This window comes from Delphinapterus leucas, chromosome 5 (assembly GCF_059928025.1).
Source record: "Delphinapterus leucas isolate spDelLeu-1000000601 "Yukka" chromosome 5, BTC_Dleu_Yukka2, whole genome shotgun sequence".
NCBI classification, from domain to species: Eukaryota; Metazoa; Chordata; class Mammalia; order Artiodactyla; family Monodontidae; genus Delphinapterus; species Delphinapterus leucas.
In genome coordinates, this window is record NC_143133.1 from 20,637,917 (window position 1) to 20,663,730 (window position 25,814).

Below are 25,814 nucleotides of genomic sequence, written 5' to 3' on the forward strand. Positions count from 1 at the left end.
ATGTGTCTATGTCAGTCCCAATCTCCCAATTTATCCTCCCCCACCCCACCCGCTATCCCCTGGTAACCGTAAGTTTGTCTTCTACATCCATGCCTGTACTTCTGTTTTGTAAATAAGTTCATTTGTAACCTTTTTTTTTTTTAAGATTCCACATATAAGTGATATCATATGATATTTTTCAGAACGATTTTTATCTAGCCTATATTATCTCTATGTATTTGTGGTTACATTAGTTACATATTTGCTGTGTAACAAATTTCGCCCACATTTTAAGAGCTTAAAACAACAAACATTTATTATTCATACCTTTGCTGAGGGTCAGGAATTCAGGAGCAACTTAGCTGGGTGGTTCTGGAGTTCTGGCTCCAGGACTGTCACGAGGTTGCAGTCAGGTAGTCAGCTGGGGCTGTTTGGTCTCGGAAGACTTGATTAGATTCCACTTCCAAGTTCACTCACATAGCTATCAGCAGGAGGCTTCAGTTCTTCACGGTGTAAACCTTCCCGAGGACTCCTCACGACAGAGAGAAACAGCTTGCTTCTCTGAAAGTGATGTGAGAGAGAGAAAGCAGCAGTCTTTTATAACCTAATTTTGGAAATGACCTACCATACCATCATTTCTGTGCGATGCTGTTAGTCACACAGACGCAGACCAGCATGGCACAGTGCAGGAGGAGACTTCACAGGAGTGTGGATACCAGGAGGTGGGTCGTCACTGGAGGCCGTCTTCAAGGCTGGCTACAGCAATGATCAGTGTGGGGGATGTGCTTTATAGAAGGAAGGGGTAAGGTTAGAATCAATGACAAAACGAGGCCTTGATATAGAATCAGAAGGAATGCAGAACCCAGCCCAGTTCGGATACTGTTAAGGAAGGCCATTTTAAGCAGTAGGTTCCTGACCCTTAACCTCACTGGCTGAGCAATTTATTTAACTCGTTCAGTCAACCGATAGCTCCCAAGCATCTGCTGTGTGCCAGGGCCTGTGCTCAACATTGGAGATATTATAGTTAAAAAGATGATCTAGTTCCTGTTTTCATAGCAGTAAAAATAATCTTTAAAACTCTGTTCCTCTTTGTGAATTAGTGGTAATAATACCTACCTCACTGGATTTTTGTGAGGATTATATTAAATGAGATAACATATGCAAAACCCCTGACCCCTGTATGTGCCAATATATGTTAGCAGGTATTTGCATTATCATTACCCCTGCCATGTCCATAGTTGTTGTCTTTATAGTTTTGTCTCTATGTAAAACAGAACGAAATCTGTTTTATTTCCTCTAAATTCCTCTCAAGGTAGCTAATATAATTCTAAGCATGTAGAAGACTTCTCAGTAAACATTCACCACTGACAGGACAACCTGCTGGATGGAATGATGGAACCATAAGGGGCCCGCCCCTGACTGTGGCTGCAGACGCCTGGATCCCGGCTCCTGGGCACCTCGGTTGTTGGATGCACAGGGACACACGCGACTGCTAAGGGCACTCGACCACTGTTTACCGTGACTTTGCTGGCTGTGGCTGTGTGGACTATCTTCCCTCTGGAAAGATAATTAGGACTTTATAGATGCAAGAAATGTCCTGACATAGAAGATGTCTTGTGCTGTGCAGAGACCTTTACTAGATACAGTGGTTTGGCAACCTTAGAGATAGGTTTGGGATCATCATGATGTTTGTGCTAAGCCACTTTTCAGCTTTTTTAAAGAAGCAGGTTTTGTGCAGGTTGGTTGTTTCCTAAAGAACGTGTCTACATTCTGCCTGCTCTCAGCTGTCTTTCAGTGAATGCTGGATACTAGTGGGGAGCATCCCTAGAAATCACTTAAAAGGCTCATAATTTTGTAACCCAGCAAAGCATTAACCAAAAGGAAGCCAGAGGGCTGAAGAGTGTGTGTTTCCTAATTGATTTGGGGCCTTTGGTAACAGGGTGTTAGAGATAGTGAATGTATGAAATAGAATTGAAAATAGAAATTCTGTGAAATGATTCTTTGTGGAGGAAAAGGTGCCGAGTCTTTTAATATTTAATCTAAATTTATTATTATTCATTTAGAATTAAATTCTATTTAATATTGGATTTAAAACTTAAAATTTAAAACTTAAAAAATATTTAATTAAAAATATTCCCCACACCACCAGAGCAGAAACCCAAACCACGTAATATATCAATGGTCTCACTTAGAGAAATGATTTATTTACCTATGAATTTCTGTCACTAGTCAGAGTTCCTCAAGAACAGTCTGTGTCAGTTTCGTTTGTTTTCACACTGCCCACCCTGCATGGATGCGTCTAGTGGGGCCCAGTGGGTGCTTGCTCACGTGACTCATCTATTGACTTTTTCCGGAACTGGTACACCTAGTTGCATGCGCCTTGTCAACTTGGAAAACCCTTATGTCTATTTCCTTTGAAATGACCGAGAGCAAATGCTTCCACTTGAACTCTGGCCTGCAGTTTGCGTGCATGTGAGTATTTGGTCTGGCAGGGACACTTTCACTCTGTCCCTGCTGAGTATGTATGGTACATGTGTACACATCTCAGTCTACAGTGTAGGCATTTTTATCTCTTAGCCAGACGACTGTGTGGCCAATAGCACCTCATCATTATGTCAAGTCCTTTTACAGACATAACCACAGACAATCCGAGTCTTAAATTCAGATACTCTGTTGAGTAATAGCTAGACAGTCCAGGCTGGACTAACTCAGAAACCTGGGATATAGAGGAATGAAATAGCAAAGGTTAATGGGACAGGAGGTCCTTGCTGTGAAGTGGTAGGGTTCTTTCAAATCACACTTAACAAATGTAATAATGAAAGATTGGTATTTGAGAATTAATCAACATTGCATTAAATACACTGGAACCAGCCTATGCCATTACAAAGTTTAAGAAGAGGTATGGTAGAAATTAAAAAGAAGAAAGTTTAAAATCTTTTAGTTGCTAAAAAATATAGCGAAAAGAAGAGACAGTTGTTATTGATGCAGTGACGCAAACAACATGAATACCCCATTTATCAGAGGAAGAAATTAAACGAACAAATATATATATTATATATATATTACATATATATTATGTATGAAGTTTATTTTTAAGTGTTAAAACTAAAATCTAGACACCTAAAATTAAGTATACATACTGCTTGTTGCCAGGCAAGATTTTTTTGTGTGTGAACATAAAGAAGGAAATGATTTGTTTTTGTTTTTCAAAATTGGAGATATATTTTATGATGTGTTTTAGATTTCGTTTTTAATGATTGGTATTAAAATAGGTAATAAACTGCAAAGTGCAGTCAATGTAATGCATATAACAGAAAACACTAGAATTAGCCACATTTATTTATTTATCAGTGACAGTTGGGTTTTCTATGGAAATTTCTATTTAGAGAAAACGACTCTATCCATTTCATGAACAGATTCTCATAAAAGGTTCAGCCACTACTAGGCAATAAAAAGTAAAATGTGAAGTTCCACATTCCATCATTGAACTGATAAAATATTCAAAAGAAGGTATACAATTTCTCTTACAATTTATGTATCTTTCAATTGATGTAAGCTGCACAACCAAGTTACACTGTATTCAGCTAAGTATGTTAAATTCAAGATTTTGAGGAAACTGGCTCACAAAGCCTTAGGAGAAATGTTACCTTAGAACCGAATCTAATCATCCATAACTGTGTCTTAGTCCTTTTTGGAAATCTCACATGATTCAAAAAAGACAGGTTGGGGAAAGGAGAAAGGACGACTGCTTACTGGGTTGTAGGCCACTGTCTGTGGTGCTTCATTGCGTCAAGAAGGAACAGAGTCCAGTGGAAGAGGAGTTCTGAGCTTGAGTATGGCCTGTCCTTTCACTTGGAACTTTGTTTAACAGGAGTCTAGAAAGTAATTAAATGTATCATTATCATGACTGATTTATGTCAAAACTATACACACTTTTTATTACAGGGTCATCCTTCAGTATCCGTGGGAGATTGGTTCCAGGACCCCTATATATACTGAAATCTGTGGGTGCTCAAATCCCTTATGTATAAAATGGTGTAGTATAGTCAGCTCTGTGTATCCTCAGATGCAGAACCCATGGATGCGGGATACGGAGGGCCTACTGTACTTAATTAAATGGGTAATCAATTGACTAATGTGTCTGTGATTTCTTAAGTTGGTATTTAATGAACATTTTTATTAAATTCACCTCAGTGCGCAGAGATTAAAGCAGCATTTCCTGATTTCTTTTCCTGTGGTTAAGTAAGTCCTTTGCGATATAGTTGTGTACACTTTATGGTGGTTTACACATCTGTCTGTTCTATTAGTTTTTCAGACAGGAGACAGGAACAAAAAGGCACATGGTCATTCTTGCTGAGAATTTACCCTACTTTTCTTCAAGCAATAGCATGTAAAGCCCGCTAGGCTTTTGAGAGCTTTCCCTATGTGACTTAATTCTGTGCCCACTTCTAGACTTTGGAATGTAGTGTGCTTATATGTAGCTTTTATTTTTCTACTTTTTCAGATTTAAAATGCTTATTATCAAGCATTTATATGCTTCTATTAAACTACTATAAATATATACTGCTTTGTTTCAATTCAGTAGGACCAATATCATGTTGTACCTAAGGGAGATTCATAATAATCCCTTGAAATACTTTGCACCTTGCTGTCAGGTAACACATATGTTAATACTCTCTTGACATCATCTAAAACCCATAGGAAACCCCACGATATTTTTACCTCTAGAAAGTCAATCAGTAAGTGAAAACAAAACAAATGAAAACAGATTATCCATGCTTATGAAATGAGATTTCAAACTGTGCGACTTTGGCCCATTATAAAAATTTGTAGAATTTTTGCATCAGCATTATTTCATTTAATTCCAACAGTTCCCCCCAAAAGTAGTAGTATTATACCCATTCTGCAGATGAAAAAGCTGAGCTCAAGTTTATAAAGCCTAGAAGTGGTAGAGCAGAGCTTTCTGACCCAGTTAGTCGGACATGCCATTTTGGTATCCAGGTTCTCCCAGAAAGAGAGGGATGCTGAGCCCAATTTTTATCTAGAAGACTCGGAGGAATACCTGTACATTTTAAAGCAGTGACGAATATATACTTCAAATAGTATTTCTTTTTGTTCACCATGCTGTACATTATATCCCTAAGACTTATTTCATAACTGGAAGTTCATACCTTTTGACCACCTTTACCCATTTAGTCATTAAATACATTTTTAATAAATGAAATTGCAGAGATGTTTACAATTGACCTATTGCCAAAATTAGTGAAATATGTAACTGTGAGACTTACAGGAGAAATCACAGGCAAAAGTTATTTGGGATTGAGTACACTTGATTTGTGGGTTCAGTAGTCAGGAGTATGCTTCTATAAAAGAATATAAGTAGCCTGTTTTAATGTGTGTAAATACTTGAAAATTAAAAAGATGTTCTAAGAAGATACATTTTTCATTTATTTTGGTGAATGTTAAGAAAAGTGATATAAATAATACTTACAGATTCCGCAACTTCTGACATCAAACATGCACACCTACTTACAGCCGCACCTCTTCTCTCTCCTTTCTCCCACACAGAGAAGGGTCCCTCCTCTTTCCTAAGAGCAGGCCTTCCACCCGTGTATCTCCTCCTGGTGAACACTTACAATGTAGGTTATCCCTTTTCTCCGTTTGATATTTACCCTCTCACACTCAACAGGATTCTTTTCATTGGTTTTAAACATCAGGTTTCTCTTTCTATTCAAAGTCTTTCCCTCTTGATTCCATATTCCCTTCCAGCAGGGACCCTTTCTCCTTCCCTGAATTGTGCATATGCCCGGTCTCCGGTTTTCTCACCACCGGTACCCTCAGCCCACACTGACCAGGCTTCTTCCTCTCTCAGCCTTCCAGTGGTTCTCTCTCAGGTCACCACTGCTCTCCAGGTCACTAAGCCACTCAAGGCTTTTCTTTGCTAGATCTTTGCAGCAGCATTAGGTGTTGCTGACAAGTGCCTCCATCCTGAAACATCTCTTCCTTTGGCTTCTTCGAATCCACCTACCATCCTAGCCAGCCTTTTTCTTTCTTTGTTTCTTTTTTTTTTTCTTTTTGCACCTTATACTTTTTGCCATCTATTAAATGTCTCAGTCCCTTCCATTGCTTCGCACGTGCATTTTCCCTTTGCTGGGTTCTTCCTATTTGTGTCCTTGGAATCCAAGCTAAGTTATCACATTACCAGGAAGCCGTCCCTTAACCCTGGAGGAGGTGAGATCTCTCCGCTACATGCTCCAGTTGTACCGTGTCCCTCTCTGCTCTCACACTTATCAAGTCATTTTCCATTTCTCTGGTGGTTGATTCATGGCAGACTCCACTCCCAGTCTGTAAGCTCTTTGAAGGTAGGCACTGTATCTGTTTTATTTCACTACATTATACTTAGTCCTTGCATAGTTCTTGGTACGTAAAGTGCTCAAAAAATTCTTTTTTCAAATGAATTACTTATCTCTATCAGAAGTTTCATTTTAGTTAAAATAAAAACTCATATCTAGGTTAATATGTTTTCTTTCACCAGAAGGTATTTCAAATGTACTTCAGTTTTTCATATAGATTCTATTGTAACAGTATAAAAAACATCTTAAATTTTAAGTTTGATTTTATTAGCTAGGGTTCTCCAGGGAAACAATGAATAGTATGTATGTGTGTGTATGTGTGTATATATATAAAGAGATTCCTTATAAGGAACTGGCTTACGTGATTGTGGAGGCTGACAAGTCCCAAGAGCTGCAGGATGAGTCAGCAAGCTGGAGACCAGGGGAAGCTGATGCTCTAGTTCCAGTCTAAGTCTGAAGGTCTGAGAACCAGGATAATCAGTGGTGTAGTTCAAGTCTGAAGGCCCTTAGGCTTGAGACACAGGAAGAGCCGATGTTTCAGCTTGAGTCCAAAGTTGGGAAAAACGCAATATCCCACTTTGAAGGCAGTCGGGCAGAAGGAAATCGCTCTTACTCCCTGACAGGTCAGCCTTTATTCTGTTCAAGCCTTCAACTGATTAGATGAGGCCCACCCACACTGTGCAGGGCAGTCTGCTTTACTCAGTCTACTGATTCACATGTTAAGGTCATCCAACAACACTCACACTGACACACCCAGAATAATGTTTGACCACATATCTGGAAACCCTGTGGTCCAGCCAAGTTGACACATGAACTATACCATCACATTGATCAAATTAAAAAATATCTTACAGTTTTCTACTTTCAGTCTTTTTTCTGTCAAGTCAGCCTCTTGTGGTTGCCTTGTAATTTTCCTCAAATGCTGTAATTCACAGGGCATGTTTAATCTATGCCTGACTTTTCAGTACTTCCATGTGTTGAAGCTGCTTTTTCTGTCTAGTGTTCTGCAAATTTCCTGTAATGCCCAATGTTCTAGCTAGGTTTGTTCTTTTCATAGCGCAAATATACCCTCTGTGATGCTGTGACTTTGCTGATGTTGTTCTCCCTACTTTAATAAACCCATTTTCTCATGATCTTATCTTGTGCAAAACCCATCCAGCTTGTGAATTTCAAACACTGTTGTGAAATTACCTCCCAAAATTCTACAGCTGCTACTCTCTGTGCAACTGTCTTGACCCTTTTTGCGCTTTATTGTATTTTAACCATTTTGTTCTGTTTCTACTGAGAGCATTTAAAGTGCTTCAGGACAGGAACAAATATGGGTATTCTTGTGAATGTGAGTATTCTGCAGTATTGTGCACATTATGTGCTACAATAAATGTGTTGAATGAATAGTCAGTTTCTTTAACAGGTTTTTGAATTAACTCTAGGTATGTTGAGTGGGGTATGCTTGGCCTGACTCTGGTCTTCTTTCTAGGGAGCACATCTGCTTGTCTAATTTGTTCCCTTATTTCCAGTTGGTTGAAGTATCCCCAAGTGTTGGCTAACTTTTGAATTCTTAAGAATTTGTTAGGGTTGGGAAATGGATTCTAGAACCCTTTTTGTAGTGAGTTTCACTTCCCTGAACGACATTCTTGCTTTTACTGTCTTATTAATTCAAAAGGAAATTGCATTTGTTTCCCTCTTACTTAGTTGAATTCAGCAGATCCTTTGTTGACACCCTTCCGTGAGCAAGGTGTTGCATCAGTATTGAGATTCATACAAAGAGGAATATACTAGAGTGCCTGCCCTCAGGGAGCTGGGAGTCTTTGGGGAAGGGAGGAGACAGGAGAAGGGAGTGTGCTTAGCTAACGCTTATGCAGTTTAGAATGATGACTGTTTGATGAATGATAATTTATATATAATACAGGTAAATAGACCCTTCCCTGTGCACTTTACAGCCCAGTTGGGGCTACAGCTAAATAAATACAGATCAAGGGTAAATACTTTGAGAGGGCCAGCCAGATGGTTAGGGAGGAACGTTTGGGGGACCTATAGCTCCGGCTTGCTTATACAATAATTTGGGTGAGACCCTGTTTTCTGATGTGATATGGACCAGTACTTGGTCAATTAATAGAAAAAGAATTATCATAGAATTGATATTTCAACCATTGCATTTTAACTTGTTTTAGAAATATACATTTATTTGCCAGGTTTTTGATCTGTGACCAAATTCTTTTTGATTCTGCGTTTAGGTTCTCTCACTAGAGTTTGCTACCGTATTTTTTTTCATAACCACTCTGTATAGTATCCAGTTTTACTAAAAGACACAAAGGTAAGGCTTTAAAAAAGCTGTCACATTACACAAAGCAAAGCAATTATAAAAGATGGGAGGAAATCATAAAAATAGAAGGATTCTACACTCAGGTTGCTTTGCAGGTCTTTCCAAAACCTTCAGTTGATCTTCTTAGAAACTATTGAATTTTTTCTGACTCATATATTTTTGCTTTATGTAGTGTTTAGCTAAGTTACATAATTAGAGTAACTTGTACGAGTGGCATAAACTGGTGTGGGAACAAACACAGCTGACCCTTGGGACTCAAGCAAGCAAGTCAAGTGATGAGGACAGGAGTGTGCAGGCAAACCAAGCAGCAGGCTGCTGACTGAGAGGATGTGGCCTTGGCCGTCATTTGGCAGATTTTAGGATATGCAGAGTGTCAGGTAAATCTGGGAACCAGTTAATTGAAGGTCAGTTAAAAGCATTTCCAGGGCTTCCCTGGTGGCACAGTGGTTGAGAGTCTGCCTGCCGATGCAGGGGACACGGGTTCGTGCCCCGGTCTGGGAAGATCCCACGTGCCGCGGAGCGGCTGGGCCCGTGAGCCATGGCCGCTGAGCCTGCGCGTCCGGAGCCTGTGCTCCGCAACGGGAGAGGCCACAGCAGTGGGAGGCCCGCGTACAGCAAAAAAAAAAAAAAAAAAAAGCATTTCCAGTATAAAATAGAGCAAAAAAAGGGAATGAAATGTCGCCATTTGCAGTAACATGGGTGGACTTGGATGGCATTATGCTAAGTGAAATAAGTCAGACAGAGAAAGACAAATACTGCATGTTATCACTTATATGTGGAATCGAATAAAAATACAACAAACTAGTGAATATAACCAAAAAGAAGCAGACTCAACAGATAAACCACAAACCTAGTGGTTACCAGTGGGGAGAGAATGGGAGGGATGGGGGAGTAGGAAGTATAAACTATTGGGTGTAAGGTCGGCTCCAGGATGTATTGTACAACATGGGAAATATAGCCAATATTTTATAATAACTGTAAATGGAAAGTAACCTTTAAACATTGTATATAAAAAATAGAGCAACTGTACTGTAGGAACACAGTATGCCTTCTAATCCCTTGTATATAAAATAGCTACCCTATTCTCCATAGCATTATCTTATTCTAGAATTTTTTGGCCTGTCAATATTGATAACTTACCTTTAAATAAAGTAGCTGAGGTATAGTAGTTTTTTTTTTTTCTGTGAAGAGCCAGTTTCTTAGGATCACATCACTTCTATATAGCAAATTTTTCTTTTTATTCTTCTCATTTTTTCTCTTGACTTTTTTCTCTATGATGTCAGATTTGTTTCTTATGATGCTTCAGACATTACTATCTTTGCTTGAACTCCTCAAAGAGAGATATGTATATGTGTTAGTGATTTGTAATTGATAGTCTTTGCTTATAGATTTGATTTTTTGTTTCATATAGTATCCCGTTCCTAGGAATCATATTAAATTTTTTTCTTGCTATGTGGCTAATTATGAGTTGTGATTAGAAAAGAGACGATTTTATTTGCATTTGTCTTCATTTTTCTTATAGGAACTTTAATGCACTTTAAACATGAAATTAGCTTATCCTGCACTATTCACTGTTTTAAATACTGTTTTCCTTGATTGCGAGATGTTTTCTTCTTACTCTCAAAATAATTTTTAAAAATGTTATTTTGCTTAAATTATTGTATCAGTCAACTTTTGCCAAGAAGACTGCTCTAACAAACAACCTTAAACTCTTAGTGGTTTATAGCAATGAAGATTTATTTCTTGTGCACACAAGTATGGGCTGCTGGAAGCTGCGATTCACAGCTCCATTCCACTTGGTGTCTGAAGGAACAGCCCTTATCAGGGACATGCATTTTCCTGACAGAGGGGAAAGAGCAGTGACCCAAACATGTGATGGCTCTGAAAGCTTTCCCTTGGACATGGTTCACTTTGCTTCTAATCACGTTTCATGGGTCAGTGCAAGTCACCTGGTCAAACCTGATACAGCATGCCCCCCACCTGCAGCACTCTGAGCCACATGGCTGCTTAGCACTGTCCTCCTACTGGGAGGGGAGTGGTGAATAAACTGGAATGCTATGATCTGTCATAGTCATGTCTCATTTTAAGGATTTTTGGTTTTATTGTTAGTTCAAAATTAATAGATACAGTCGGTGAACTTTGCTGCGGAAATGATTTTTTTTTCCTGATTTTTTTAGTTTTGTGTATGGAGCTCTATAGAAATGATGTTGAGACTGATTCAGGATTTTAGTAAGGAAAAGTTAAGTGACAGGATATTAAACATGGAATTTTTACTATTTCATTATATCTTCTTTTCTCTGCCTTCGTCACTTGTCTCCTACTTCTATTGATTATTGAGTAGAAGTCCAAACTTCCCCCACCCCACACTGGTATAGATTGTTTGAATTTGTAAGACCAAGAATTGTTTTGAAGATACTTCCTTTTGTGCTGATTACCCATGAGTCGTCTTAGCTAGATAATCTGGATTTTCGCAGCTTACTACCTTTTCAGTACAGTGAATTGGGCCTTTGCCAATTTAAAAATCGTGGTTTTTCTTACATAGTCCACATGTGGACAGCAGTCTGCCAACAAATAAACCAATACCAAGTTAAGTTACAGACAGATGCAGCTGAAATACCAAGTCACCCATGGCCTCTTCTGGAGTTATGTTTATTTGCACACAGTGAGGATTAGCATTTCTTTGCAAAACAAGAGACAGTTACTTTTGCTGTTTAGAAATAGCAGAACTGAACCTCAAATGTGTGAGTTCAGGAAATCTATCCTAGTGAGGCGTGGTACTTCAGAAGGGACAATGGGCAAACTGTCAGAGAAAGTTGAGGTTTATACATAATGTCGGATGTCGAAGGGAGATAGGAAATTTAGTTACACCTCCTAGATATCCAGGAGTAAATGTTTTGAGGTAGTGGTAGAATCAGAAAGGATTAGACTGGAAGGCATGTTTAGTTTATTTGGTCCTAACTGTGGTCACAGTACAGAAGCAGTCACATTGACAAAATCTTACCAAGTGATGGCTTACGTTATCTGAGGTAATTTCCAAGGAGGGGCCCTCTGACCTCACAGGGTTGTATATTCCAGCTTTTCCTTGACAGCCCAGTTAAATGGGTCTCTCCATTCCATTCCTTCCGGTAGAGTGAGGCCCGAGAGGAAAAGCCATGATCTCATCAGCACGTAGGCGTACTTTTCCCTTCATATTCATTAACTCGGTTCTCATGAAGATGAGTTTATTTCACTTGTGCTTGAATCCAGCTCTGGAAGGAATGCGAGAATAAAGTTCACTCAGTCATTTTCCAGAGGTGATAGGAGACCTGCCTAAGGGGAAAGAACCCAAGAGTGAAAGCCAAAGCTGTCTTTTTTTTTTTTTTTTCATTTTTATTTTTATTTTTATTTATTTATTTTTTAAACATCTTTATTGGGGTATAATTGCTTTACAATGGTGTGTTAGTTTCTGCTTTATAACAAAGTGAATCAGTTATACATATACATATGTTCCCATATGTCTTCCCTCTTGCGTCTCCCTCCCTCCCACTCTCCCTATCCCACCCCTCCAGGCTGTCACAAAGCACCGAGCTAATATCCCTGTGCCTTGCGGCTGCTTCCCCCTAGCTATCTACCTTACTACGTTTGTTAGTGTGTATATGTCCATGACTCTCTCTCGCCCTGTCAAAGCTCACCCTTCCCCCTCCCCATATCCTCAAGTCCGTTCTCCAGTAGGTCTGCGTCTTTATTCCTGTCTTACCCCTAGGTTCTTCATGACATTTTTTTTTTCCCCTTAAATTCCATATATATGTGTTAGCATACGGTATTTGTCTTTTTCTTTCTGACTTACTTCACTCTGTATGACAGACTCTAGGTCTATCCATCTCATTACAAATAGCTCAATTTCATTTCTTTTTAATGCTGAGTAATATTCCATTGTATATATGTGCCACATCTTCTTTATCCATTCATCCGATGATGGGCGCTTAGGTTGTTTCCATCTCTGGGCTATTGTAAATAGAGCTGCAATGAACATTTTGGTACATGACTCTTTTTGAATTTTGGTTTTCTCAGGGTATATGCCCAGTAGTGGGATTGCTGGGTCATATGGTAATTCTATTTGTAGTTTTTTAAGGAACCTCCATACTGTTCTCCATAGTGGCTGAACCAATTCACATTCCCACCAGCAGTGCAAGAGGGTTCCCTTTTCTCCGCACCCTCTCCAGCATTTATTGTTTGTAGATTTTTTGATGATGGCCATTCTGACTGGTGTGAGATGATATCTCATTGTAGTTTTGATTTGCATTTCTCTAATGATTAATGATGTTGAGCATTCTTTCATGTGTTTGTTGGCATTCTGTATATCTTCTTTGGAGAAATGTCTGTTTAGGTCTTCTGCCCATTTTTGGATTGGGTTGTTTGTTTTTTTGTTATTGAGCTGCATGAGCTGCTTGTAAATTTTGGAAATTAATCCTTTGTCATTTGCTTCATTTGCAAATATTTTCTCCCATTCTGAGGGTTGTCTTTTGATCTTGATTATGGTTTCCTTTGCTGTGCAAAAGCTTTGAAGTTTCATTAGGTCCCATTTGTTTATTTTTGTTTTTATTTCCATTACTCTAGGAGGTGGGTCAGAAAGGATCTTGCTGTGATTTATGTCATACAGTGTTCTGCCTATGTTTTCCTCTAAGAGTTTGATAGTTTCTGGCCTTACATTTAGGTCTTTAATCCATTTTGAGCTTATTTTTGTGTATGGTGTTAGGGAGTGATCTAATCTCATACTTTTACATGTACCTGTCCAGTTTTCCCAGCACCATTTATTGAAGAGGCTGTCCTTTCTCCACTGTACATTCCTGCCACCTTTATCAAAGATAAGGTGTCCATATGTGCGTGGGTTTATCTCTGGGCTTTCTATCCTGTTCCATTGATCTATCTTTCTGTTTTTGTGCCAGTACCATACTGTCTTGATTACTGTAGCTTTGTAGTATAGTCTGAAGTCAGGGAGCCTGATTCCTCCAGCTCCTTTTTTCGTTCTCAAGATTGCTTTGGCTATTCGGGGTCTTTTGTGTTTCCATACAAATTGCAAAATTTTTTGTTCTAGTTCTGTGAAAAATGCCAGTGGTAGTTTGATAGGGATTGCATTGAATCTGTAGATTGCTTTGGGTAGTAGAGTCATTTTCACAATGTTGATTCTTCCCATCCAAGAACATGGTATATCTCTCCATCTATTTGTATCATCTTTAATTTCTTTCATCAGTGTCTTATAATTTTCTGCATACAGGTCTTTCGTCTCCTTAGGTAGGTTTATTCCTAGATATTTTATTCTTTTTGTTGCAATGGTAAATGGGAGTGTTTTCTTGATTTCACTTTCAGATTTTTCATCATTAGTATATAGGAATGCCAGAGATTTCTGTGCATTAACTTTGTATCCTGCTACTTTACCAAATTCATTGATTAGCTCTAGTAGTTTTCTGGTAGCATCTTTAGGATTCTCTATGTATAGTATCATGTCATCTGCAAACAGTGACAGCTTTACTTCTTCTTTTCCGATTTGGATTCCTTTTATTTCCTTTTCTTCTCTGATTGCTGTGGCTAAAACTTCCAAAACTATGTTGAATAAGAGTGGTGAGAGTGGGCAACCTTGTCTTGTTCCTGATCTTAGTGGAAATGCTTTCAGTTTTTCACCATTGAGGATGATGTTTGCTGTGGGCTTGTCATATATGGCCTTTATTATGTTGAGGAAAGTTCCCTCTATGCCTACTTTCTGCAGGGTTTTTATCATAAATGGGTGTTGAATTTTGTCGAAAGCTTTCTGTGCATCTATTGAGATGATCATATGGTTTTTCTCCTTCAATTTGTTAATATGGTTTATCACATTGATAGATTTGCGTATATTGAAGAATCCTTGCATTCCTGAATAAACCCCACTTGATCATGGTGTATGATCCTTTTAATGTGCTGTTGGATTCTGTTTGCTAGTATTTTGTTGAGGATTTTTGCATCTATGTTCATCAGTGATATTGGCCTGTAGTTTTCTTTCTTTGTGATATCCTTGTCTGGTTTTGGTATCAAGGTGATGGTGGCCTCGTAGAAGGAATTTGGGAGTGTTCCTCCCTCTGCTATATTTTGGAAGAGTTTGAGAAGGATAGGTGTTAGCTCTTCTCTAAACGTTTGATAGAATTCACCTGTGAAGCCATCTGGTCCTGGGCTTTTGTTTGTTGGAAGATTTTTAATCACAGTTTCAATTTCAGTGCTTGTGATTGGTCAGTTCATATTTTCTATTTCTGCCTGATTCAGTCTTGGCAGGTTGTGCATTTCTAAGAATTTGTCCATTTCTTCCAGATTGTCCATTTTATTGGCATAGAGTTGCTTGTAGTAATCTCTCATGATTTTTTTTATTTCTGCAGTGTCAGTTGTTACTTCCCCTTTTTCATTTCTAATTCTATTGATTTGAGTCTTCTCCCTTTTTTTCTTGATGAGTCTGGCTAGTGGTTTATCTATTTTGTTTATCTTCTCAAAGAACCAGCTTTTAGTTTTATTGATCTTTGCTATTGTTTCCTTCATTTCTTTTTCATTTATTTCTGATCTGATTTTTATGATTTCTTTCCTTCTGCTAGCTTTGGGGTTTTTTTGTTCTTCTTTCTCTAATTGCTTGAGGTGCAAGGTTAGGTTGTTTATTCGAGATGTTTCCTGCTTCTTAAGGTGGGCTTGTATTGCTATAAACTTCCCCCTTAGAACTGCTTTTGCTGCATCCCATAGGTTTTGGGTCGTTGTGTCTCCATTGTCATTTGTTTCTAGGTATTTTTTTATTTCCTCTTTGATTTCTTCAGTGATCACTTCATTATTAAGTAGTATATTGTTTAGTCTCCATGTGTTTGTATTTTTTACAGATCTTTTCCTGTAATTGATATCTAGTCTCATGGCGTTGTGGTCAGAAAAGATACTTGATACAATTTCAATTTTCTTAAATTTACCAAGGCTTGATTTGTGACCCAAGATATGATCTATCCTGGAGAATGTTCCATGAGCACTTGAGAAAAATGTGTATTCTGTTGTTTTTGGATGGAGTGTCCTATAAATATCAATTAAGTCCATCATGTTTAATGTATCATTTAAAGCTTGTGTTTCCTTATTTATTTTCATTTTGGATGATCTGTCCATGGGTGAAAGTGGGGTGTTAAAGTCCCCTACTATGAATGTGTTACTGTCGATCTCCCCTTTTATGGCTGTTAGTATTTGCCTTACGTATTGAGGTGCTCCTATGTTGGGTGCATAAATATTTACAATTGTTATATCTTCTTCTTGGATCGATCCCTTGATCATTATGTAGTGTCCTTCTTTGTCTCTTGTAATAGTCCTTATTTTAGTCTATTTTGTCTGATATGAGAATTGCTACTCCAGCTTTCTTTTGGTTTCCATTTGCATGGAATATCTTTTTCCATCCCCTTATTTTCAGTCTGTATGTGTCTCTAGGTCTGAAGTGGGTCTCTTGTAGACAGCATATATAAGGGTCTTGTTTTTGTATCCATTCAGCCAATCTGTGTCTTTTGGTGGGAGCATTTAGTCCATTTACATTTAAGGTAATTATCGATATGTATGTTCCTATTCCCATTTTCTATATTGTTTTGGGTTCGTTATTATAGGTCTTTTCCTTCTCTTGTGTTCCTTGTCTAGAGAAGTTCCTTTAGCATTTGTTGTAAAGCTGGTTTGGTGGTGCTGAACTCTCTCAGCTTTTGCTTGTCTGTAAAGGTTTTAATTTCTCCATCACATCTGAATGAGATCCTTGCTGGGTAGAGTAGTCTTGGTTGCAGGTTTTTCTCCTTCATCACTTTCAGTATGTCCTGCCACTCCCTTCTGGCTTGTAGGGTTTCTGCTGAGAGATCAGCTGTTAACCTTATGGGGATTCCCTTGTGTGTTATTTGTTGTTTTTCCCTTGCTGCTTTTAATATGCTTTCTTTGTATTTAATTTTTGACAGTTTGATTAGTATGTGTCTTGGCGTATTTCTCCTTGTATTTATCCTGTATGGGACTCTCTGTGCTTCCTGGACTTGATTAACTATTTCCTTTCCCATATTAGGGAAGTTTTCAACTATAATCTCTTCAGATATTTTCTCAGTCCCTTTCTTTTTCTCTTCTTCTTCTGGAACCCCTATAATTTGAATGTTGGTGCGTTTAATGTTGTCCCAGAGGTCTCTGAGACTGTCCTCAGTTCTTTTCATTCTTTTTTCTTTATTCTGCTCTGCAGTAGTTATTTCTACTATTTTATCTTCCAGGTCACTTATCCGTTCTTCTGCCTCAGTTATTCTGTTATTGATCCCATCTAGAGTACTTTTAATTTCATTTATTGCGTTGTTCATCATTGCTTGTTTCATCTTTATTTCTTCTAGGTCCTTGTTAACTGTTTCTTGCATTTTGTCCATTCTACTTCCAAGATTTCGGATCATCCTTACTATCATTATTCTGAATTCTTTTTCAGGTAGACTGCCTATTTCCTCTTCATTTGTTAGGTCTGGTGCATTTTTATCTTGCTCCTTCATCTGCTGTGTGTTTTTCTGTCTTCTCATTTTGCTTATCTTACTGTGTTTGGGGTCTCCTTTTTGCAGGCTGCACGTTCGTAGTTCCCGTTGTTTTTGATGTCTGTCTCCAGTGGCTAAGGTTGGTTCAGTGGGTTGTGTAGGCTTCCTGGTGGAGGCGACTAGTGCCTGTGTTGTGGTGGATGAGGCTGGATCTTGTCTCTTTAGTCGGCAGGTTCACGTCTGGTGGTGTGTTTTGGGGTGTCTGTGGCCTTATTATGATTTTAGGCAGCCTCTCTGCTAATGGGTGGGGTTGTGTTCCTGTTTTGCTAGTTGTTTGGCATAGGTTGTCCAGCACTGTGGCTTGCTGGTCGTTGAGTGAAGCTGGGTGCTGGTGTTAAGATGGAGGTCTCTGGGAGATTTCCGCCGTTTAATATTATGTGGAGCTGGGAGGTCTCTTGTTGACCAGTGTCCTGAAGTTGGCTCTCCTACCTCAGAGGCAGAGCCCTGACTCCTGGCTGGAGCACCAAGAGCCTTTCGTCCACACGGCTCAGAATAAAAGGGAGAAAAAGTAGAGAGAATTAGTAGAAGTATGAGGAAAGAAAGAAGGAAAGGAGGAAAGGAAGGAAGGAAGAAAGAAGCAAAGAAGGAAAGAAAGGAGGGAGGGAGGGAGGGAGGAAGGAAGGAAGGAAGGAAGGAGGGAAAGAAGGAAAAAAGACAGAAAGAAAGAAGATAAGTAAAAATAAAATAAAGTATAATATAGTTATTGAATTAAAAAATATTTAGAAAAAAAAAAAAAAGGGACGGATAGAACCTTAGGACAAATGTTGGAAGCAAAGCTATACAGAGAAAATCTTACACAGAAGCATACACATACACCTTCACAAAAAGAGGTAAAGGGGGAAAAATCATAAATCTTGCTCTCAGAGACCACCTCCTCAATTTGGGGTGATTCGTTGTCTAAAGGAGGGAAGGAAGGAAGGAAAGAAAGAAAGAAAGAACGAAGGTAAAGTATAATAAAGTTATTACAATTAATTATTGAGAAAAAAAATTTTTTTAAAAAACCATGGACAGATAGAGCCCTAGGACAAATGGTGGAAGCAAGAGTATACAGGCAAGGTCTCACACAGAAGCATACACGTACACATTCACAAAAAGAGGAAAAGGGAAAAAAATCATAGATCTCGCTCCTAAAGTCCACCTCTTCAATTTGGGATCATTCCTTGTCTATTCAGGTATTCCACAGATGCAGGGTATATCAAGTTGATTGTGGAGCTTTAATCCGCTGCTTCTGAGGCTGCTGGGAGAGATTTCCCTTTCTCTTCTTTGTTCTCACAGCTTACAGGAGCTGAGCTTTGGATTTGGCCCTGCCTCTGCGTGTAGGTCGCTGGAGGGCGTCTGTTTTTTGCTCAGACAGGACAGGGTTAAAGGCGCCGCTGATTCGGGGGCTCTGGCTCACTCAGGCCGGGGGTGGGGGGGGGGCGGAAGGAGGGGCACTGCGTGCGGGGCGGGCCTGCGGCGTCAGAGGCGGCGTGACGTTGCGGCAGAGGCCGGCGCGACGTTGCACCAGCCTGAGGCCCGCCGTGCGTTCTCCCGGGGAAGTTGTCCCTGGTTCCCGGGAACCTGGCAGTGGCGGGCTGCACAGGCTCCGCGGAAGAGGGGTGTGGAGAGTGACCTGTGCTCGCACACAGGCCCCTTGGTGGCGGCAGCAGCAGCCTTAGCGTCTCCCGCCCGTCTCTGGGGTCCGCGCTTTTAGCCGCGGCTCGCGCCCGTCTCTGGGGTTCGCGCTTTTAGCCGCGGCTCGCGCCCGTCTCTGGAGTTCCTTTAAGCAGCGCTCTTAAACCCCTCTCCTCGCGCACCAGGAAACAAAGAGGGAAGAAAAAGTCTCTTGCCTCTTCGGCAGGTGCAGGCTTTTCCCCGAACTCCCTCCCGGCTAGTCGTGGTGCACTAACCCCTTCAGGCTATGTTCAAGCCGCCAACCCCAGTCCTCTCCCTGCGCTCCGTCCAAAACCGAAACCCGAGCCTCAGCTCGCAGCCCCGCCCGCCCCGGCGGGTGAGCCGACAAGCCTCTCGGGCTGGTGAGTGCCGGTCGGCATCGATCCTCTGTGCGGGAATCTCCCCGCTTTGCCCTCCGCACCCGTCGCTGTGCACTACTCCTCGGTACCGAAGCCCCCCCCTCCGCCTCCCGCAGTCTCCGCCCGCGGAGGGTCTTCCTAGTGTGCGGAAACTTTTCCTCCTTCACAGCTCCCTCCCACTGGTGCAGGTTCCGTCCTTATTCTTTTGTCTCTGTTTTTTCTTTTTTTCTTTTGCCCTACCCAGGTACGTGGGGAGTTTCTTGCCTTTTGGGAGGTCTGAGGTCTTCTGCCAGCCTTCAGTAGGTGTTCTGTAGGAGTCGTTCCACGTGTAGATGTATTTCTGGTGTATCCGTGGGGAGGAAGGCGATCTCTGCGTCTTACTCTTCCGCCATCTTCAAGGTCCCCCCCAAAGCTGTCTTTTGACGGGGTATTATTTTTTTCTGCTTTATGGTTGAGGAAGTTGAGGCCCACGGGGATAAGGGAGCTGCCCGCATAGCCGGAGAGCGGCAGAATAGTATCAGTTCCTAGATCCCACTATCCTTGGCCTCCTCCCTAGGCCTGGGTTCTTGCTCTGGAGCGGGGGCTGGGATTCCTTTGCCCAGGGACTGATTCCTATGGTGGAACTTCCCAGCCAGTGTGCTAAGGTACCCTGGTAAGCGAAGAATAGGTTCCTAGTGTGGTGTGAGATATTGGTATTGATGATAGTATTTTTTGTTGTTTTTTTTTTTTGCGGTACTCGGGCCTCTCACTGTTGTGGCCTCTCCTGTTGAGGAGCGCAGGCTCCTGATGCGCAGGCCCAGTGGCCACAGCTCACGGGCCCAGCTGCTCCGCGGCATGTGGGATCTTCCCGGACCGGGACACGAACCCGCGTCCCGCGCATCGGCAGGCAGACTCTCAACCACTGCGCCACCAGGGAAGCCTTGATGATAGTATTTTTATTTACACTAAGTTAACACATTCAAAATTCATGACAGTTGAATACGTCTGTTCATATGGCTATTCTCCTATAATTTCTGAATTCAGAAATGATTCTTTCAGTGCATACAAACTTTGGTGGAGCCCCCTGCCTCAAGAGAATGCTCTGTAGTGGCCGTACCACATGGCACTACCTCTGACTTTCCTGTTGAATCATCCCAGTCAGATTATTGCTTTTTTCTGGATTTGTTTGTCTTCATTACATAAGTTTGTTTCGGAAACTCTGACACTCAGAATTCTCAGAGACATTTTTGTGTGTGTAAATTTGCATGTAAATCTGAATTCCATAATACGTGATGTTATCACAGTGATGACTAATAAAATCCAAGCCACCACTATTTTTTTCAGCTTTCCTAAGAAACATCAGAATTCTATGCTTTTGTTATCAGAATGCATTGGCTGTCCAGAGGAAGAGCTTTGCAAGTAGTTTATTATCTAAAATAATTATTTTTCCATTGGGGATTTTGAATGACTCTTACTTTGCAGACTTGTCGAAGAATAGAAACTAGCTTTAGGGAATTCCCTGGCGGTCCAGTGGTTGGGACTGTGCGCTTTCACTGCCGAGGGCCTGGGTTCGATCCCTGGTCTGGGAGCTAGGATCCCGCAGGCTGAGCGGTATGGCCACAAAAGAAAAAGAAAGAAAGAAAGAAAGAATAGTAATTAGCTTTAAAACGGCTGAATTGACTAATACTCTTAGGCCCCTGAGTGAAGGACCACATGAAAATACATTTATACATACAGAGAAGATACATGTTTAAAGCAAAAATGTGTAGTTGGTGTTTTAGTTTGAATCCTTAGGAAGAATTATTATTAAATGGAGTAACATCTGTGAACTCTTGAGGGAAAACTTCATCACCTTGTTCTCCTCCTTGACCCTTCTCCTTCTCTCACACTCCATATACAGTCTGTCAGGAAATGCTGTCAGCTTCTCTTCAGATCATACTCAGAATCTGATTACTTCTCACCATCGCCACTGTTTCCCTGCCATAATCCTCCCATGTCACCCCTGTCTGTGACCTGGACTACTGTAATAGCCTCCCACCAAAAGTAAATGAAGGCAGATATCACTGAACTTTTTACTAGTAAGTGCTTTTCTTCTGTAGACACAAGCATATTAGTGTTCTCTTTTACTATGCATATTTGTAACATAATTGAGCAACTCTTATGAGTATAACTTATGCTATGGGGATACATGGCAATTCTTGTTCACTTCCTTGAGGAAACCATCTTTGTTTGGGGAGACAAGAGGAACACATGAATGTCGTTGATCACATGAATTAAATGATGAAAACCACAGAAATAAATTACAGGTAAGTGTCCAGTTGAAGAACTCCTGGAACCTACATGAATTTAGTAGATTAGAAAAGGTTTCATGGAGGGTGAACGTGAGCTGTGGCTCAGATGCTGCTGAGAAGTTGTAGCCGGGAGGCCAGGTGGCATCTTTGCAGTTGTACTGAGGAGGAATGAGTTCAGTGTTTTCTGAGAGGAAGTGTACCAGTTGGACTAAAGAACAGAAGGCAGGTTAACTTGAAGGATAGTTGGGGATGAGAGGATGAAGTGTGGGTTTAGATTACCAATTGGTAAGCCATTGGAGCCATATTTGGGACAGGACTGGTACCACATATTGAGAATCCTGAGCTGTTGGATACTGTGTGTGTGGGGGGGCAGCAAATATTACTGTTAGGAAATCTTTTTTTTTTTTTTTTTTTGGCTGCACCACATGCCCTGTGGGATCTTAGTTCCCCAATCAGGGATTGAACCCATGCCCCCTGCAGTGGAAGCACGGAGTTTTAACCACTGGACGCCAGAGAAGTCCCAGGAAATCTGTTTGTTTGTTTGTTTTGGTTGCCTTGGGTCTTCGTTGCTGCACACAGGCTTTCTCTAGTTTCGGTGAGCGGGGACCACTCTTCGTTGTGGGCTTCTCATTGAGGTGGCCTCCCCTGCCGCGGAGCACAGACTCTAGGCACCACAGGCTTCAGTAGTTGTGGTGCACGGGCTCAGTTGCTCCGCAGCATGTGGGATCCTCCCAGACCAGGGCTCGAACCCGTGTCCCCTGCACTGGCAGGCAGATTCCCAACCACTGCGCCACCAGGGAAGTCCCAGGAAATCTTAAGGAGAGCTTAGAGTGTGCTTTGGAGAGCATGATGGGTGTAGCTAGAGTGACTCACTGTCCTGGCCTGGCCAGGACCCTCTCAGTTTCAGCACTGAAAACCGCATGTCATGGAAACCCCTCAGGGAAAGTAGATGGTTGGTCACTTAAGGTATAGTATAGATCAGACAAGCAGTTGGTACGTAAGGTCCAAACCAGAGTAAAACGTTAGCACGTTAGCAAGTGAACAGAGCATGACAATCAGAAATCCAGAGCAGTTCAGAGCTCTGGTAGGCAGGCCATGGAGTTGAATTATATTTTGGCTGACAGCAGTTCAGCCAAATGAAATTGAGCATTGTCATAGCAACTTAGCTTATGTGACAGTCTAATTGAATCAGATTTTGAAAAATAAATATTTTAATCACTGACTTTCAAGTTTTGTTTAATAGTAATACTAATAATGATAGCAGTACTTATCATTAATGAATACTTAACTTGTGCCAGGCACCTTGCTAGATTTTACAAATATTCTCACCTTTAATCCTCACAACCAGCCTATGAGATAGGCAGCATTATTTTCTCCATTTTATAGATGAGGAAACTGGTGGCTTGAGAGATGAAGCTGTTTGCTCAGTTCCACAGCTCATTAGTCATAGAAGGAGACTTGAACCCTGGCCATCCCAAAGCTCTTAGTTACTATTTAGTACCAATTCCTGGTGTCACGGAACCTGGTTTGTTTATTATTTACTTTTTCCTTGTACTACAAAAGTAATACTTGTTAACTCTAGAAAAATTGAAACACGTGGGCTAGCAGGAGACTATGCAAAATACAATTTCCTCTGTTTAGAAACAAAGTCTGTTGACACCTTTGTTCATATCTTTTTCTTTGGGGGGCACATTGATATATGTTTTTTTCTATACAAATGACATTTGATAAATCTTTTAAACCCAATTGTTAGACATTTATTCTTTTTCAACTTATTTTGTTGGATGTTTAGGCTGTTGTAACTCTTTGATACTACAAACAGTTTATAGTAGACATAATTAGCTGTAGACGTTATACAAATAAAATAAAGCAAAATGAAACAAGACTGAAGAACACAAAAAATTCATAATGATGGACAATAATGCAGGAGATGCATAACAGTTGTAAAATCACTCTGTTGTATCTGGATCACCAATACAGTGAAAACCAGTGACTAAGGAATATTTGCTTCTAAACACACCATGATGTTGAACAGCTTTCTTTCAATCAAAGTTGAATTTTCAGCGAAGTCACCTAGAGCCCATGACAGGAACCATAAGCAGGACCCCAGCCCCCAGGCAAAGTCCCAGGAAGGCGCTTAATCCCTAAAATGTAAATGCAAGGAGTGACTCTGCTAGGAGGAACCATGTTCAGGGGCATAAGCCACAAACCCAATGACCAGAAACCATAGCTGAAATGGAAGTAAATTTAAGGATCAGAATATTAAAACAGTTATCGAAGCTGGAGGTCATGGCCAGCCTAGTGACCACTGGGAGTTGATGCTCAGTCCCGTAGTGTTGGGTCAACGCTGTTTAAATCCTTCTTGGCAAAGGGCCGGAGACTGGGCCTGGGATGAACCTACAGGTGGGGAAAATCACCCCAGAGAGTTTGAGAGAGCTCCAGGGATTAGAAATCTGGTAGGTTCTAACAATCAGAGGTTTTGAAGAAGGAGAATAATATAATGAAAGGTTGGTGAGTGATTAAATCAGCAAGGAAGCAATTTAACAGGATACTTCTTACAATAATTTTATTGTGGTGGCAAATGAAAAGGAAGAGGCTCTTGGTCTGGGTAGTGGTAGGAATTATATGTAGAGAGATATCTAGATATCTGTCTGCATTAAATAAATAGATTGGAGCAGTACCTGTCATGACATTTCTCTTATCACATGTTTGGCACACAGATAGAACATGTACTTGATCCTTGGAGCTTGTAATGCAGCCATTACTTTTGATAAATTGAAGTTTTAACTGGTATGTTAAAATTTTCTTTTATTACAGAACCCCTAAATAGGCATGTTGTATCTTACGATTGCTGTTTAAGTTAATGCTATCATGTTTTACAATTAAAAATGATTATCTTCTCTTGGTGCTATGAAGGTCATTCATTATAAAATGAATGACTAATATGCTGGAAAGACATTTCAGTTAACTTTCTTGGATATTGATCAGATAACCACTAAGGTTTATGATTATTTTCTGAAATCTTCATTAGGTGAGCCCTTTGTTGCTTTGGTGACTCTTTTAGCAAGTAGTTTCCAAAACCTGGGTAGTGCCGCTTCTGAGTTAATTGAAAAAGAAATCTTTCTTTTGCTGAGTGTCCGCATTAGTTTTTGTTTGTTTTTGTTGCATTAAAAGTAACAGTTGTATAGAAGTTAACTGTGTTCTTAATTAGAAATAACTTTCTGTGTTTCTGGAGGTATGAAATTCATGAACTTCCAAGAATGCTGTAAAATATTACAGGAACTTCATTTAATCAACTGCAGCTAATGGTCAATGTGCTTCATTGCTTTGAACTTCGGAGTCAATCCTCCCTTACACAGTATTTGATAAATGTGATCATAATTTCTGCCTCATCCATGGAATTTTCTAATATTTATTGTTTTTAAAATTGCATTTTTAAATTGCAAAGTAATCTTTGTTGTAAGAAGAAACTAAAACAGTATTCAATATAGACTCCTACTTCTCCCAGCCTCAAAATGATAACTTTATAACAGTTTGATGCATATTTTCCAGTTTTTCATGGGGCTCTGCTTGTGTATACATACATATATATACACGCATACATTCATTACAGATTTCTCCTACTCCTCTGTCTCTCCCTCCCTCACCTAGGTGCTATGGTATTGCCAGAGGAGAGGAGGCTTTGTTCTGTGTTCTTCGCTTTATTGGATTTCACTCCTGGGTGGAGATTATTGTCCTTCTTCTTTCCCTCACTTGCCCACCGCAATTCAGGTTATGCTTTGCTTCTCTTTATCCTCAGCAGCCAAGCTAGGAGCCCTCCCAGAACAAACCCTCAACTGTGTAAAAGACATCAATTCAGGGTGTTTCTCCTGGGGACTGCCGGCTAAGCAGCCCCAATTCTGGCTTCCCTGGTAATTGGCCCCGGGCCCAGAGGGGCTTTTTTTTTTTTTTTGCGGTATGCGGGCCTTTCACTGTTGTGGCCTCTCCTGTTGCGGAGCACAGGCTCCGGACTCACAGGCTCAGCGGCCATGGCTCACGGGCCCAGCCGCTCTGCGGCATGTGGGATCTTCCCGGACCGGGGCACGAACCCGTGTCCCCTGCATCGGTAGGCGGACTCTCAACCACTGCGCCACCAGGGAAGCCCCAGAGGGGCTTTTTGTATCGTTGGTTCCAAGTATGAAGTTTCTCTGGGGTTTCCTTGGGTTATTCTTTGCTGCATTCCTCTTCTCAGTCTGTTATGGGTTGAGATTTCTTCTGCGTTAGCAACCCTGGCTAATTTCTTCTTCTAGAATTTTCTAAAAAATGGTGGTATGTTAAGGGTGGAACTT

General features: G+C 40.6%; 1 protein-coding gene across 1 annotated transcript in view; it reads left to right on the forward strand.

Annotated features, from left to right (window-relative positions):
- The window catches only part of PRDM5 (PR/SET domain 5), a 225,177-nt gene that overhangs the window by 73,491 nt on the left and 125,872 nt on the right, over positions 1 to 25,814 (forward strand).